The sequence below is a fragment of the Hyla sarda genome, chromosome 10 (assembly GCF_029499605.1).
Source record: "Hyla sarda isolate aHylSar1 chromosome 10, aHylSar1.hap1, whole genome shotgun sequence".
Taxonomy (NCBI): Eukaryota; Metazoa; Chordata; class Amphibia; order Anura; family Hylidae; genus Hyla; species Hyla sarda.
The window spans coordinates 89,042,959-89,059,638 of NC_079198.1; the positions used below are offsets into that span (position 1 = coordinate 89,042,959).

Sequence of the window (16,680 nt, forward strand, 5' to 3'; positions counted from 1 at the left end):
CCCGTGAGAACATGGACTTATAGAAATTCATATGGGGAATATTATACTGGGGCATAATCGTTGCAAATTCTATTAGCCCCATGAGGTCAGAAATATCCCTTATCAGAACAACACTAGCTGTTATCCACATAAAAAAAGTTCATATCAGACATAGATAAACCTACAAAGGCACTAGGTGTGGGATATTGGGTGACCTGGACCACAGTCTTATCATAGCTGCTATAGAGGTGTAGGGGACATTAGAGTTTGTTAGGGATGAGCAAATTGAATCTGATGAATCAGAATTCGTTATGAATTTCAGAAAAAATTCACTTCCCAACGAATCCGAATATCACCACTATTCGATCAAACGAAACGCTTCATTAAACTCCATTTAGTGCGGTCCAGGCTCCAGGGCATCTCAGATGTGGCTCCACATGTCAGGACATGGGGCAAGGAACCCTGGGAAGGCGGGAACACAGGTAGGTGGGGTGACCCTGAATCAAATGGAGCATGCAGCCTATCAGCAGCCAGCCACCCCTGTGATGTCACAGCCCTATATAATCGGCAACCATCTTGCAGCCAGTCACTTCAGCATTCTATTGCAGAGAGAGAGGAACATAGAGCAGTGTGTGTTGCACAGAAAAACATTTTTACAGCAGCGATTCACCTCAAGCCCAAATCCAGCCTAAAAGCACTGATAGGGAAGGGGAATAGATTGAGAGAGAAAGTGCAATTTTGGGTGTAGTACACAGCGACTGTGTGCTGCAGCACTGGTGTGTACAACAACTGAAAAGCCAGCCATTTAGGGTGAGCAGAGCACTAAAAAAGCCATAATCACCTGCTATTACTGCCTAATACAGGTTACGTAGCAGAGCATATTTTCCTCTATTAAGCATAACCTGTGCGTACATAGGTGGTGTGCCAGATTGTTCCTCTTGAAGTCTTAAGGGCCTAGTTACTGTGAAAGGCCAGCCAAAAGTATACACCTGCTGCTATTCTAGACAAATATTGTTTAAAGCGTGGTGAAGCGTATTGCACTCCCCTCATAAGTGCATACCACGTGCGTATATCTACGTGGTGCAGCATTTTGTTCCTGTTATAGTCCAAAAAGGCCAGCCAAAAGTACATACCTGCTGGTTTTCTAGACAAATACAGTTTTAAGCATAGGGTAGCTTATTGTCTTCCCCTCATATACGCACTAAGTATGTCAGGTAGAGAAGTGCCAGGAAGTGCACAGAGGAGTAGGCAGCAGAAGAAACAAAAACAGAACTTATTCCAAGCGCCAGACCCCTTGAGGTGGTCAGTTTAACAGAGTAGACCAGTTTCAATAAAAGTTAACATTTATTCAAAGCACAAATCAACGTGTTTCACACCCGAAACGGGCCCTTCATCAGGACAGAATGCTGATACAGAGACATCAAAACACAGACATTAAAGGGGTTCTCCGGTGCTTACACATCTTATCCCCTATCCAAAGGATAGGGGATAATATGCCTGATCGGGGGAGTCCCGCAACTGGGGACGCCCATGATCATGCACGCGGCACCCCGTTTGTAATCAGTGATAGCTATCATGCCCCCTCCCGTAGGCTTGCATTGAGGGGTAGAGCGTGACGTCACACGCCGCCAGCCCTTTAGTCGCCCATAATCAGACCAGAAGCGAACACGCTCCGGGGACTGATTACAAATGGGGTGCCGCGTGCAAGATCACGGGTGTCCCCAGCGTCGGGACTCCCGCGATCAGGCATCTTATCCCCTATCCTTTGGATAGGGGATAAGATGTGTAAGCACCGGAGAACCCCTTTAAATAGCTGTGGAAGTGTTTGGCACAAAGTGGTTGTGTCAATTAGAATTAGCATATTCACCAAGCACTGTTAAGTGATTGACGTAACTATTGCAGAGTTTAAAATACATACAAAATAGCATATTACTGAAAGAAACAAATCGTTCTTGCTTGCACTGATGTTATTAGACAGATAAAATAGAATTCTTTCAGAATCTGGTAAAAATTTGTTGAGACATTAAAAGTATTTGTTAAAACAAACGTATCTCCTCATGCACTTAGTAAATTGACGTAGGTGATGCACGAGTTCCGGTGGGGGCTGGTGAAATGTAAGTGTGTAACTACTCCTTTATACATTGAAAAGGCATAGAGGAAACATTTCATAGTCATCGCATGTAATGCAGGATGGCTGTAGTCTAAACGAGTATGTTTATTATGTGGAGGATCGTGCTACGATTTAGAGCGCTATGTAGCAGTGGCAGGAGGGAAAAAGGGATGGGGCTGGGACGCTACTCCGTGTTTTACTATGTGGAGGGGAAAGAAGATATGCAACTATGTGTGGCTATAGTCACAGTTAATGGACCGTAACTGAACTGAGGAAAACACTATGGGGTATATAGAGGATTGTGCTCTGTTGAGAAGCACTACGTGTCAGTGGCAGAGGACAAAAGGGGCGGGGCTAAGACGCTGGTGTGGATTAAGTAGCGGGATAGAAGGAAGAAAACATAGCATCCATCTTTCTGATTCACAGCCTCAAAAGAAAAAAAGAACACAAGGATGCAGAGGGGGCAATAAAAAGAGGAAAAAGAAACCCAGAGAAGAGTCCACAATAAACTCAACTGACACTGTCAAAATTTTCAACCTATCAACCCATCAGTTAAACCCCTACGAATTATCCCTTTTAAAAAAAGGGTCTCTCCTTCTGTCCCACTTATCACATTGATCGGTATACTTTGTTTCCAGATCTCAACAAATTTACCTGAAAAATCACCTTAAAAAGGTATTTATTAAACAAACCATCAAAGAAAATAAAGATGACGGAGGAAATCCAATATCTGATCTAGATGACATCCTACATCAAGATGTCAAAGCTTCATCCTCCTTTTACCCTATCCAGTCACAAGGATCTTTCATTAATACCTTTCATGAATTAGTCCTCCGAGACTTTCAAAAACTAACTGAACACAAGTCTAGGTCCAACCTCTCGAAGCCATAGGAAAAGGCTTTAAAAAAACTCCAGAAAAATAAAGAATTGATATTTAGATCTGCCAACAAAGGTGGAGGATTAGTTATTATGACTCCACAACAATATCATGAAGAAGCCATTAGGTTATTATCAGATTCGAATTTCTATGAAAAAGTAAAGGGAGACCCCTTCAATAACACCATAAAAGATCTGTTTCAATTCTTTCAGACAGCACACCATGAGGGCATACTAAACAAAAAAGAATTTCAATACCTCACTGTAAAAAATTACAATAAACAGTATTTCTATTTCCTGCCTAAAATACATAAATCACTTACTGCTCCCCCAGGTCGACCCATTATAGCCTCAACCAATTCCTTCATAAGTAATCTTTCACATTTCTTGGATTTATTTTTACAGGAACATGTCATCCCCCTCCCTAGTTACCTCAGAGACTCCATCGACCTCATTTCACATCTATACCACATAACATGGACCCAAGGAGACATACTAGTAACATGCAACGTCTTCTCGTTGTACACCAATATTAGACATGATATTGGCATTGGGGCAATAGAAGCTTGTCTTATGCAGAACAGTAAAATCTCTGAATTACAACGTCTATTTCTTCTGCACAGTCTGAGATTCATCCTTGAAAATAACTACTTTACCTATGACGGCGAGATATACCATCAAAAGAAAGGGACCGCTATGGGGGCAAAAGTGGCGCCATCATATGCAAATTTGTTTATGGGGGGGTTCAAACAACAGCACATATGGAACAACATCGATTTGATGTAATACATTAAATTCTATCGGTGACACATTGATGACCTGATTTTCACATGGCATGGTCCGCATCTTCAGTTGATTTACTCCTCACTTCCCTCAATAACAATCTGTGGGGAATCACATTCACCATGAACAGTAGCTCCGACAGCATAGAATTTCTGGATTTAATTATTTCTCATACCGATAAAGTATATATTGCCTCCACATTTTTCAAAAGTGTGGACACTAATAGTTACATCAACTTTGTCAGTAGTCATTACAAAAAATACTTGGAGAATATACCATACTCTCAATATAAAAGAATAAGGAGGAATTGTACAAATGACACCGACTTCAAATCCCAAGCAGGAGATCTACAATAAAGATTCAGGGCGAAAAAATATCCCGAGAAACTATTGAACGATGCTTTACAAAAAAAAAAAAAAAACAGAATCTAACACAAGCAGATTGTTTAAAATCCAAACAAAAACATGAAGAACCCAGACAGTGGGATACCACTTTTATAACCACTTTTAACTCCTCTGCTCAAGAAATCAGAGGGATTCTTAAAAATCACTGGCATATACTGGCCAATTACAATTTTCTCAAAGATATAGTACCCAGCAAGCCTTTTCTAACATTCCGTAGAGCTCCATCCTTAAAAAATATATTAGCCCCAAGTCAAATAACACCTCATGAAGCTATGCCCAATAGTAGTGCGAAACCAGGAAGCTTCTGTTGTAGAAAAAAAACAATGTTTATGTTGCAACGAAATTAGATCTAAATCGCTTCTCGGCCTTTTGGCTAAGATCAAGTGTAGTATCTGTTCTTATCAGTTTTCATGCTGGTGGGGATGGGTGCTGCATGGAGGATGCAGGTGTACCAGCGCTTTCCGGGGCTGGTTCTGAGGAATCAGCTCGACGGCTGCCCCGATGTGACCTGTTCCCTCCGGGTCTCGCCATGAGGCTGAGAGGGTCTAGAGTCGAGGTTCTTTTGTGCCTCGGGGAGTGGTGACCCCGAGGTGCCGAAACTCACTGGGAGTACTGGCTCACTGAGTTGAAGCACGGGCACCATAATCTCTTCACCTTGTGGCACTCACCTCTTGATTAGTGTTGCTCTTGAATATTCGCAATACGAATTACGTAATTCGTAATTACGAATATTCGTTTTTTTTATTTTATTATTATTCTTTTTTTTTTTCACAGTACACATAACAGTGATCATCCCTCTCTGCTTCCAGCTTGTGTGGTGTAAAGAAGGCTCTAATACTACTGTGTGAGACTGATGTGCGTATTTTCGCGTATGCGAAAATTTGCATATGCTAATTTATGCATATGCGAATTTTTGCTTGTACAGGTTTTTGTATATGTAAATATTCGCATACGCGAATATTTGCATTTGCGAAAATAAAACGCGAATATTTGCGAATATATGACGAATATTCGTCCTTATATTCGCGAATATTCGCGAATTCGAATATGGCCTACGCCGCTCAACACTACTCTTGATTCCCGGCCTTCTGGCTAGGATCAGAGAAATTTTTATAGATCCGGCCGGATGTCCGGGCAGTATATCTGCATACATTCACTTATCTATTTCTTTTTGTCTCACTGTGTCACTTTTTGCGTGTTGTGTGTCCACAGGATTTGTCAGGATGCGGTAGCCCTTCTGGGTGTCCCTCCTGGCGGTCTAGGGGAGGTGTGTGTGGCCATTAGGTTCCGCACCTCCCTGCAAACACCCCGGGTACTCCTGTTTTGGCAGGGTACCTACCGTTATCGGCTCTGCGGGCAGATACCTTGGCTAACGCCAAGGGGGATGCCGGGAGCATTTGTGGTCCCCTAGTAGCTTCGGCGAAAAGGGACATCGAACCTGGAACCTCGCAGGTACCTTTTGGTCCGGAGGCGAAGGGTAAGGTTTGTTGGGGGGCCTCTCTCCTATCGGAGAAGGGCTTGCGATAGACTGCATCCTTTGTGCACTTTTTTTAGTGTAACACGTTTGCACTTTTTCTTGCACTTTGGGTGAATCAAGAGCACGTTCCTCGGCTTTAGATAAAAAAAAAAAAAAGAAATTAAATCTAAATGCAGCTCTTTTAAATCCACAGCCACTGGTGAAACTTTTCCAATTAAATACCATCTGAACTGTGAATCTGAATATGTTATATATTTGATACAATGCCTATGCGGACTCCAGTATGTCGGTCGGACTATGCAAAAATTAAGGAGTCAAGTAAACAAGCGTCGCTTTAATATTAAAACCAAATATATGCTTCATGGTCTTTCAAGACACATTACCACTACTCACCCCAATGTCACCTCTAATCCCTACTCAATAATCTCCATTGATTTCGTCCCCATAAGTAGGTCCAACAGATTTGAACATCTAAAACGGTTGGAGGTCTATTGGATCTACAAAGTCAACACGTTACAACCTCTTGGTCTGAACGAAATTTTGGAGACCATCATAATCTGATACACCTTGGTTATGAAAATGTTCTGTTTTCCATGTAGTGACTCCCATATTTGTGAATTTACGTCACCATGTACTATTATCAATTTTATTATTTATTCAATTTTACTAGTTACAAGCAGATTTGATGTGTACATATTTACAAGTTACCACCTGTGATATGATATTTTATCTGAATTGACCATGTATGGCACTTTTATTCATGTTACCCATCATTCAGGTATTCTTTTCCCCCTTATCACCTCCCCCCTCTCATTTTCTCGCCCTCCTTTATCTATTCCCTTCCCCCCCTTTCCCCCTCTCCTTTTCCCCGAGTACTCTCTCATCGCATCCCCCCTACAATTACCCTTGTAATGATACACCTCAGGACAACTCTCATTCACTCGCAACTCACTCTGTCTGTCAAATTCTGACAGCTACAATAAACATTCATCCCTCTCACTCCTAAATTAGTGCAATCTGTGATGGCGCACAGGGATACAGTGGTACATGCACTGATGCAATTACATAGCCAAGTCATGGCCCCGCCCCTTTTGACCTCCGCCACAGCATCATAGCAGTTGGGACCTGAGCGGTGATGCTGTGACGGCCCAGGGTAACATACACACTTAAGGCCATTCAGCTGTCTCTTACTATCATGTGCGCTCCAGAAGACGAGCGCGCATGGCTATGTTTCTTCATTCTATCCCGCTGCTTAATCCACAGAAGTGTCTTGGCCCCGCTCCTTTTGTCCTCTGCCACTGACACATAGTGCTTCTCAACAGAGCGCAATCCTCTATATACCCCATAGTGTTTTCCTCAGTTCAGTTACGGCCCATTAACTGTGACTATAGCCACATGTAGTTGCATATCTTCTTTCCCCCTCCACATAATAAAACACGGAGTAGCGTCCCAGCCCCACCCCTTTTGCCCTCCGCCACTGCTACATAGCGCTCTACATCGTAGCACGATCATCCACATAATATACATACTTTTTTATACTACAGCCATCCTGCATTACATGCGATGACTATAAAATGTTTCCTCTACAGCTTTTCAATGTATAAAGGGGTAGTTACACACTTACATTTCACCAGCCACCACCGGAACTCGTGCATTACCTACGTCAATTTACTAAGTGCATGAGGAGATACGTTTGTTTTAACAAATACTTTTAATGCCTCAACAAATTTTTACCAGATTCTGAAATAATTCTATTTTATCTGTCTAAATAACATCAGTGCAAGCAAGAACTATTTGTTTCTTTCAGTAATATGCTATTTTGTATGTATTTTAAACTCTGCAATAGTTATGTCAATCACTTAACAGTGCTTGGTGAATATGATAATTCTAATTGACACAACCACATTGTGCCAAACACTTTCACAGCTATTTAATGTCTGTGTTTTACTGTCTCTGTATCAGCATTCTGTCCTGATGAAGGGCCCGTTTCGGGTCTGAAACGCGTTGATTTGTGCTTTGAATAAATGTTATCTTTTATCGAAACATGTCTACTTTGTTAGGGTGACCACCTCAAGGGGTCTGGTGCTTGGAACAAATTCAGTTTTTGTTTCTTCTGCTGCCTACATCATTACCGGACCAGATGCTGCCTGGGATCGGGGATTTCAAGCTGCAGGATCCCACTCTATGATACATGTGACATTAGATGTTGTGCTCTGAACGCAACACCACAGGATGAGTGTTATTACAAGCATCTCCTTACCGGTGCCTAACGTACTTCACCAGGGGTGCTATTGTGCTCCTTTTCTTTCTATTATCCTTTCTCTGTGCACAGAGGAGTGGCAGAGGCCTAAATTCAATAGGCGCAGGCAGAGGTCATAGCAGACTAGGGGCGAGTGGCAGCAGGAGTCGCAGCGAGAGGCCTGAGCTCCTGGTATCAGCTAGCGGTCATGTCTCGACCAGAAACCCATTTGCTGTCAAAGACTGGTTAATTTTGTCATCCACTTTATCACAAGTGACATCTGACACACCCGGTCAACAGTTCCTCAGGCACAACCATTAGTTGGCATGGCCGGGAACAGTCCCTGTCCTCCAATTGCCTTTGGCCTATGCTGTTCCTTCACCCATAGAAGTATCCTATGCTGTGTGTTCAGCTCCCCTTTTTAGTCAGGACGATCTACTAGAGGACAGTAAGCAACTACTGCCCAGCCAAGAAGTGGATGAGACATCCCCTGTTTCCTTTGCTAGGCGGGCAAGTAGTGATGAGGAGAGTGGCGTGGTAGCTGGCAGCAGTGGGAATTCTCCAAATATGCCCAGGGTAGACCACCTGCTTCACGGCAGCCTACATGCCCAGGAGGTAGTGGAACAGGGGAGCCTGGAGTTGGCTGCAGTAGCAGTCAGTCAGTGTGGACTGTTGGGGGGCGAAGATAAGCTACTCTGTGGTGTGTAATGTCCGTTCTTCTTTGTCTGCTTGTGCAATAATGCTTCTATGATGTCTGTATATTTTACTTTTATGTCTGCTTGAGCATTTACCTTGTATTTATCTTGTGATATTTTATCTGAGTTTTTAGCCATGGTTATTTAGTAGATTTTAGTCTGTTATTTAGTAGATTTTAGTCTGTGTTTCATTAGTCGGTTTTTAAGATTGTCTTTCCATTCTGCTATGTTGCTGTTCACACTGTGAGTTTTCTTGTATCAGTTTTCTGAGTTTTTGTAACAAGACATCCCTGTGACATTTTAATGGAACTTTGGGGAATTGAGTTGAGTTGAGGAGTTGGGGAGTTGAGTTGGGAGTTTTAGTACAAGATATCTCTGTGCTCCATGATGGACTCTGGGAGATTGAGTTCTAGTAACAAGACATTCCCGTGTTTTCTGGAGGTTTTCTGGGGGATTGAGGTTTTGTTCCTGTTTTATCCTGGAGCCTTTATGGACTCATCCGTTTCCCAGTCTTGTGTTCTGGACCTAATCTGTTTGTTAGTTATCTGTGTTCATTGTGAACAGTGTTCTATATTTATATCCTGTTTGGTTGATCTGATCTTTGTCCTATGTTCTTGTATCTGTTTGCGAATAGTGTCCTATGTTCCTGATCAGTTTGCCTTTTTTTATTCTGCCCTGTTAGTATTTGTATCCTTTCTGGTATATTTGGTTGTCTAGTAGTTTTCCGTTTCTGGCCTGTGACCGACTTTGTATATTATTTGTTTTTACGCCACTGCACTGTAGCGCAGGGAGGGACCGGTTCCAAATTGTCGATTCATCGCTTAGGATGGATGGGCAAGTAGGCAGGGAGAGTGTTTTTAGGATCAGTTTAGGGCTCACTCTCCTTGTCTCCCCTAGTTGGTCACGACAGGTGTGGCAGTTTTTCATCATGTATCCAGAGGATGTTAACATCGCCACATGTAATTAAAAAAATTATCTTTAATCTTTTCAATTGTGAGGCCCTTTGGTCTCATCAGGCTGCCGCCACCTCCAGGCTGTATTATTCTGTCACCATATGGTCTCCTCTTGCTGCTGCAACCTCCAGGCTTGGTCATTCTGCCACATTTTGGTCTCCTCATGCTGGTGCCAATTCCAGGCTGTTATTTTGCCGCCATGTGGTCTCCTCATGCTGCTGGCACATTACATAAAAATTTAATCTATTTAAAATCTTCAATTTAAATTTTAAAATATATCTTTAATCTTTTCAATTGTGAGGCCCTATGGTCTCCTCGTGCTGCTGGCACATTACATAAAATGTTTTATTCAAGTAGAGAAAACAGAAATGGTAGCACATCTACATTTTGTGTTTTCATCTAATTGCTTCTCAGCATAAATTCAAAAACTAAAAGGTTGTTAGTATACATTTTGATCAAAAGGTACAAGCCCACTCGCCAAGTCAAGGCCACCTATTTAGAGTCGGTCCCTAACGTCCCTAGCATAAAATGGTGTAGCACTGGGCAGCGACCACCACCACTGCAACACCAGTGCCCACAGGAGGAACGACCCACTGGCAGAGCGGCCGCAATGCCACTTAAACCAGTCCCTGGGCCTCACCTACCCACAGACACGACGCTGCACAGCACCACACCAGTGTGAACAAAGTGTAAAAGCTCCCTTACCTTGTGCTCCCAGTCAGACTGAGAGGCTGCCAGAAATGAAAGGGCCCTGTGTAGCTACCTGCTACTTTATATAGAGTTGGGCTGAGGGGGTGGGGCAAAGTGCAAGCCAAGCGAAGCCAACAAAAACAGGAGAGAATAGAAAACACAATGTGAATTCAAGTAGAGAAAACAGACATGGTCGCACATCTACATTTTGTATTTTGATCTAATTGCTTCTCAGCATAAATTCAAAAACTAACAGGTTGTTAGTATACATTTTGATCAAAAGGTACAAGCCCACTCGCCACATCAAGGCCACCTATTTAGAGTGGGTCCCGAACATCCCAGTGCCCACAGGGGGAAAGACCCACTGGCAGAGTGGCCCCAATGCCACTCAAACCAGTGCCTGGGATGCACCTCCCCACAGACATGGTGCCACGGCAGCAAGGGACACCGCAGAGCACCACACCAGTGTTAACAAGGTGTAAAAGTTCACTTACCATGTTCTCCCAGTCAGACTGGGAGGCTGCCAGAAGTGAAAGGGCCCTGTGTAGCTACCTGTTACTTTATATAGGGTTGGGTTGAGGGGGGTCGGGCAGAGTGCAGACCAATTGAAGTCAACAAAAACCGGAGGGGATAGAAAACACAATGTGAATTCAAGTAGAGAAAACAGACATGGTCGCACATCTACATTTTGTATTTTGATCTAATTGTTTCTCAGCATTAATTCAAACACTAAACTGGTTGTTAGTATACATTTTGATCACAAGGTACAAGCCCACATCAAGGCCACGTATTTAGAGTGGGTCCCTAACATCCCTAGCATAAAATGGCGTAGCACTGGGCGACGACCACCACTGCCGCAACACCAGTGCCCACAGGAGGAACAACCCACTGGCAGAGCAGCCCCAAATCCACTAAAACCAGTCCCTGGGCCTCACCTCCCCACAGACACGACGCCACAGCAGCAACGGACACCGCACAGTACCACACCAGTGTGAGCAAGGTGTAAAAGCTCACTTACCATGTGCTCCCAGTCAGACTGGTGTGGTGCTGTGCGGCGTCCATTGCTGCAGTGGCACCGTGTATGTGGGGGGTGCAGCCCAGGGACTGGTTTGAGTGGCATTGGGGCTGCTCTGCCAGTGGGTCGTTCCTCCTGTGGGCTCTGGTGTTGCAGCATTTTATGCTAGGGACGTTAGAGACCCACTCTAAATAGGTGGACTTGATGTGGTGAGTGGACTTTTTGATCAAAATGTATACTAGCAACCAGTTAGTTTTTGAATTTATGCTGAGAAGCAATTAGATCAAAACACAAAATGTAGATGTGCGACCATGTCTGTTTTCTCTACTTGAAAAGAAAAAATTATGTTAATCTATTTAAAATCTTGAATTTAAAATTTAAAATATATCTTTAATCTTTTCAATTGTGAGGCCTTATGGTCTCCTCATGCTACTGGCACATTACATAAAAATGATATCTTAATCTATTTAAAATCTTGAATTTAAATTTTAAAATATATCTTTCATCTTTTCAATTGTAAGGCCCTATGGTCTTCTCTTGCTGTTGACACCTCTAGGCTTGGTCATTCAGCCACTATATGGTCTCCTCATGCTTCCACCTCCTTCAGGCTGTGTCATTCATCAAGAAATCGTATCATGGCTTACTCCACAAAAACTGGAAATGGGAACCTAGGTGACTGACAATGAGAAGAAAATCTTGTCTGTGCTGCTTCAAGGAAGTCTGAGCCATGCACCCTGCCTGGCACACATGTTCAATCTGGTCGTCAAGCGGTTCCTGAAGTGTTCCCCCCATTTGCAAGACATCCTTACAATGGGAAGAAAATTTTGCATGCACTTCAGCCACTCGTACATCGCAAAGCACGCCCTTCTTGAGCTGCAACAATTCTGCCACATTATGGTCTCCTCATGCTGCTGCCACCTCCAACCAGTCATTATGTCACCATATTGCCTCCTCATGCTGTTGGTACCTTAAATTAAACTTTTAAAATTTTAATCTATCTAAAATCTTCATTTAAAATTTTAAAAAATATCTTTAATCTCTTCTATTGTGAGGCCCTATGGTCTCTTCAGGCTGCTGCCACCTCTAGGCTCTGTCATTGTGCTGCCATGTGACTCATTGTTATATTGGGTTTTGTGGTAATACATTATTAGTTCAAAGTAAAGGATACAAGCATCCAGGACAATAAACTTTTCAAGACTGAGGCCCTATGGTCGTCAATGTCATATATTACATGGGGAATTACCACAAGAATCCAATGAAACAGGTTGGAGCGATAAAAATTAACCAGCTCGATTTTAAGATATAAGTACGAGCTTTTTCACTGCAGCCACTTCTAGCTTTATGCGCCCACTTATCCAAAAGCAAATAAGCTGAATGTTCTCCTGTCCAAGTTTCTGGTACCACAGACCCTCCCTTTTCAAGTGGACACTCATGGGGGTGCGCTGAGAGGCATGGGGTGGGACAGGCGGTAGCTGGCCTCGCGGCAGACTGCCAGCTCGGTTTTAAGATAGAAGTATGAGCTTTTTCACTACAGAAAATTATACATTGCAGCAATTATACACTATTGGAGCTGGAATTACCATGGCTGCTGGCACCAGACTTGCCCTCCAATGGGTCCTCAATAGAGATGAGCAAATCAAATCGGGCGAATCACATTTTTTAAAAATTCACTCCTCTCTAGTCGTCATCATATATTACCTCTGGAATTACCACAAGAATCCAATGAAACAGGTTGTACTGATAACAATGAACCATAACTGATTAAATTAAACATTTGCAGTTCCACACAGAGTAAGACAGTCGGGGGTGGGGGGGGGGGGCACTGAGAGGCAGGGGCTGGAACAGGTGGCAGACTCGCGGACCGCCAACTTGATGCTCACGAGAATTTGTCCTCAAAATAGGATTTTAATTTTTTTTTATAAATTTAAATTTAATTAAATAAAAATTACATAAAAATATCTCTTTCATCTCTTAAATTGTGACACCATATGGTCTCCCAACCCTGCTGCCACATCCAGACGCTCTGCAGCAGTAATTCTAATAGCGATGCCTGTAATCTGCAGTTATGGTTCATTCAGCTGTTTCATTGGATTCTTGAGGTAATTCCACAGGTAATATAATGGCGACTACCATAGGGCCTCAGTCTTGAAAAGATTACATAATTTTTTTAAAATTTAAGATGTATATTAGATTCCCAAGTTAAATGTCCTGGTGTTTACATTGAACTAACACTATATGACTACAAAACCCAAACTAACATGGAGTCACATGGCGGCACAATGACAGAGCCTAGAAGTGGCAGCAGCATGAGGAGACCATAATCTGGCAGAATGACACAGCCCAGAATTCACGGCAGCAAGAGGGGACCATATGCTGGCTGAATGACACAGCCTGCAGCTCATGGCAGCATGAGGAGACCATAGGGCCTCTCAATCCCTAAGATTAAAAGATGAATTTTAAAATTTAAATTGAAGATTTATGGTAGCCAACGCTACCATGAAAATTTGTTGGTAATGTCCCAGGCCCAGCAGCATCAGTAAACCACATAGTGGCTGAAAGACACAGCCTGCATCTTGCGGCAGCATGAGTAGAACATATAGTGGTTGAATGGCACAGCCTGGAGTTGGCGGCAGATGAGGAGACAATAGGGCTTCACAAACCCTAAGATTAAAAGATGAATTTTAAAATTTAAATTGAAGATTTAAAATAGCTAGTGCTACCATAAAAATTTGTAGGTAATGTCCCAGGCCCAGCAGCATCAGTGAACCATATAGTGGCTAAATGGCACAGCCTGGAGTTGGCAGCCGCAGGAGGAGACCACATAGTGGCTGAATGGCAAAGCCTGCAGTTGGCGGAAGCATGAGTAGAACATATATTGGATGAATGGCATAGACTGGAGTTGGCGACAGCATGAGTAGAACATATACTGGCTGAATGGCACAGCCTGGATTTGGCGGCAGCATGAGTAGAACATATAGTGGCTGAAAGGCAAAGCCTGGAGTTGGCGGCATATGAGGAGATCATATAGTGGCTGAATGGCACAGCCTGGAGTTCGCGGAAGCATGTGGAGACCATATGGTGGCAGAATGAGTTAGCCTGGAGGTGGCAGCAGCAGCATCAGAAGTCATGAAAGTGACCCGGTGACAGAGTGGTGCGGAGGGTGGCAATACCAGTACCCGGTGATGAAGGTGGGTGAAAAAATGTCTGATGCGAAGGAATATTTGTAACTGGGGAGCAGCGCCTTAAATCTGTTTGGAACTATACATATTTGTGAAGTGTTGGTGTGGCACCATGGTCAACTCTGATGCATCAGGCATTGGTGTGTGGAAATCCCTGCTGATCCATGCCTGATTCATCCTCACAAAGGTCAGTCTCTCCACATTGTTCATGGACAGACGAGATCTCAATGTGGTGACTATGGCCCCTGCCGCACTAAACTCCTGCTCTGATGGCACACTGCTGGCCGGGCAAGACAGCTTTTCCAGGGCAAACACTTCTAATTGCGGCTACAAATCAAGTTTGGCTGCCCAGAAGTCCAGAGGATCTTCAAGGTGTGTTGGCATGGGCATGTCAAGGTATGCCACCACCTGCTGGTTTAGGTCCTGCTCCAAGTCTACCTGCTGCTGATGAGTTGCTTCACCATGCAGGTGAAGAAAGGTACTCATCGGCGACTGTAGACTAGGCTGCTGCTGATGGAACTGATACTGCTCCAGCCACCACTCCCAGCAGCCATGGCAGTGGAAGGTGAGCGCAGAGGACCCCCGAGTCAGACCTGCGAGAGGATGGACGATGGTACCAATAGGCATCAGCCAACTGACTAGGTTGGATGTCTCTATAGTAGGTCAGTTTGTCCTCCCTCTCAGTGAGTGTAAAAAAGGCCCCCATTTTGTGGTGGTAGCAAGGGTCCAATAAGTTGGAGAGCCAGAAGTCATCCCGAGGCCAAATGGTGACAATTTGGCAGTCACTACGCAAGCAAGTGAGCATGCATCGTTCCCTTTGTGTAAGTGAATCGGAGGTCCTTCCTGCTTCCATCTCCACTGCATACTGCCACGGTGTGTCTGGGTCCTCTGTCTCGCTTTCCTCATAACCCTCTAGCTCCTCAGGTTGCTCCTTCTCCTCCTCTCCTGTCAGATGACTAGAAAAACTGCCCATTTTGCGAAACCTAAACTGTGCTCCACTGTGCCCCCCTCCTCCAGTTCAGCCCCCACATGGCTCATGTTGCCGTGAGATGTAGGCACCACGTCTCCATTGCCCTGACCAGCCATCACTTCCAAAATGTGTTGTAGTAAATGAAGCAGTGGAATGACTTTGTTCATCCCGTAATCTTGGCGACTGACTAATAACGTGGCTTCCTCAAAGGGCCTGAGCAAAAGGCAGGTCACGTATGAGCTGCCACTGGTTGACATTGAAGTTACATAGGGGAGTCCCCCTATCCGCTTGGATCATCGAGAAATCGGTGATGGCTTTTCTCTGTTCGTATAGTCGATCCAACATATGGAGGGTGGAATTCCAACGTGTGGCAACGTTGCAAATAAAACTATGTTGAGCATACAGTTCTGAGGCTACAGCTCTTGGAGGGTGTGCTTTGCAGTGTACGAGTGGCTGAAGTGCATGCAAAGTTTCCTTCCCATTGTTAGGATGTTTTGCAAATGGGGGAACACTTCAGGAACCACTTGACAACCAGATTGAACCCGTGTGCCATACAGGACACATGGCTCAGCCTTCCTTGTCGCAGCGCAGACAAGATGTTCTTCCCGTTGTCAGTCACCATAGTTCCCATTTCCAGTTTTCGTGGTGTAAGCCATGCTCCGACTTCTTTATGAATTGCTTTTAGCAGTTCCTCCCCTGTGTGACTCCATTCACCAAGGCAAACCATGTGAAGAACAGCGTGAGAGTACCTTGCCCTGCACATATGGTATGCTGAAGGGGCACTGAGACTTGTCTGTGCAGTGGAGGCTGAGGACAAGGTGGATGATGAGGAGGCAGAGTCGCAAACTGTCACAGGACCAATGGCCCAAGAGCGTGGAGGAGGAAGCGTGACATGTCCAAGTTGGTGTTAGGGCTGTGCAGGACCATAGTTAAAGCTCCACACGTTGGCTCTGCCGTGAACTTTGGTACACACCGACACGTTCAAGGACTTCTCTTCCACAAAATTGTGCAGGGCTGGTACTGCCTTCTTCGCGAAGAAATGACGGATTGTCTTGCCGTGTATCTGATCCTTTGCTCTGTGACTTGACCTTGCTCCTCTGCCACCTGCCCTGACCTTCTGCTATCCTGACTATGAGCTGCCTTATCCCTCCTAAGCCTCGCATCTCCTCAGCCACCTGTGTGGTTGAGCCGGGCCAGGGCTCCGGTGAAAACAGCGGCACCTTAGACTCCGCTCCCTGCTACGGTCCGAGTCATCCACCACAAAGGTCCAGCGGATTCACTACCATCAGTGTTCCAGTCTTCTGGAACTA

General features: G+C 44.3%; 1 pseudogene; it reads left to right on the forward strand.

Moving 5' to 3' along the window:
* The first annotated feature begins 4,505 nt into the window (after positions 1-4,505).
* On the forward strand, positions 4,506-4,612 carry LOC130294693 (U2 spliceosomal RNA; annotated as a pseudogene).
* Positions 4,613-16,680: the final 12,068 nt, after the last annotated feature.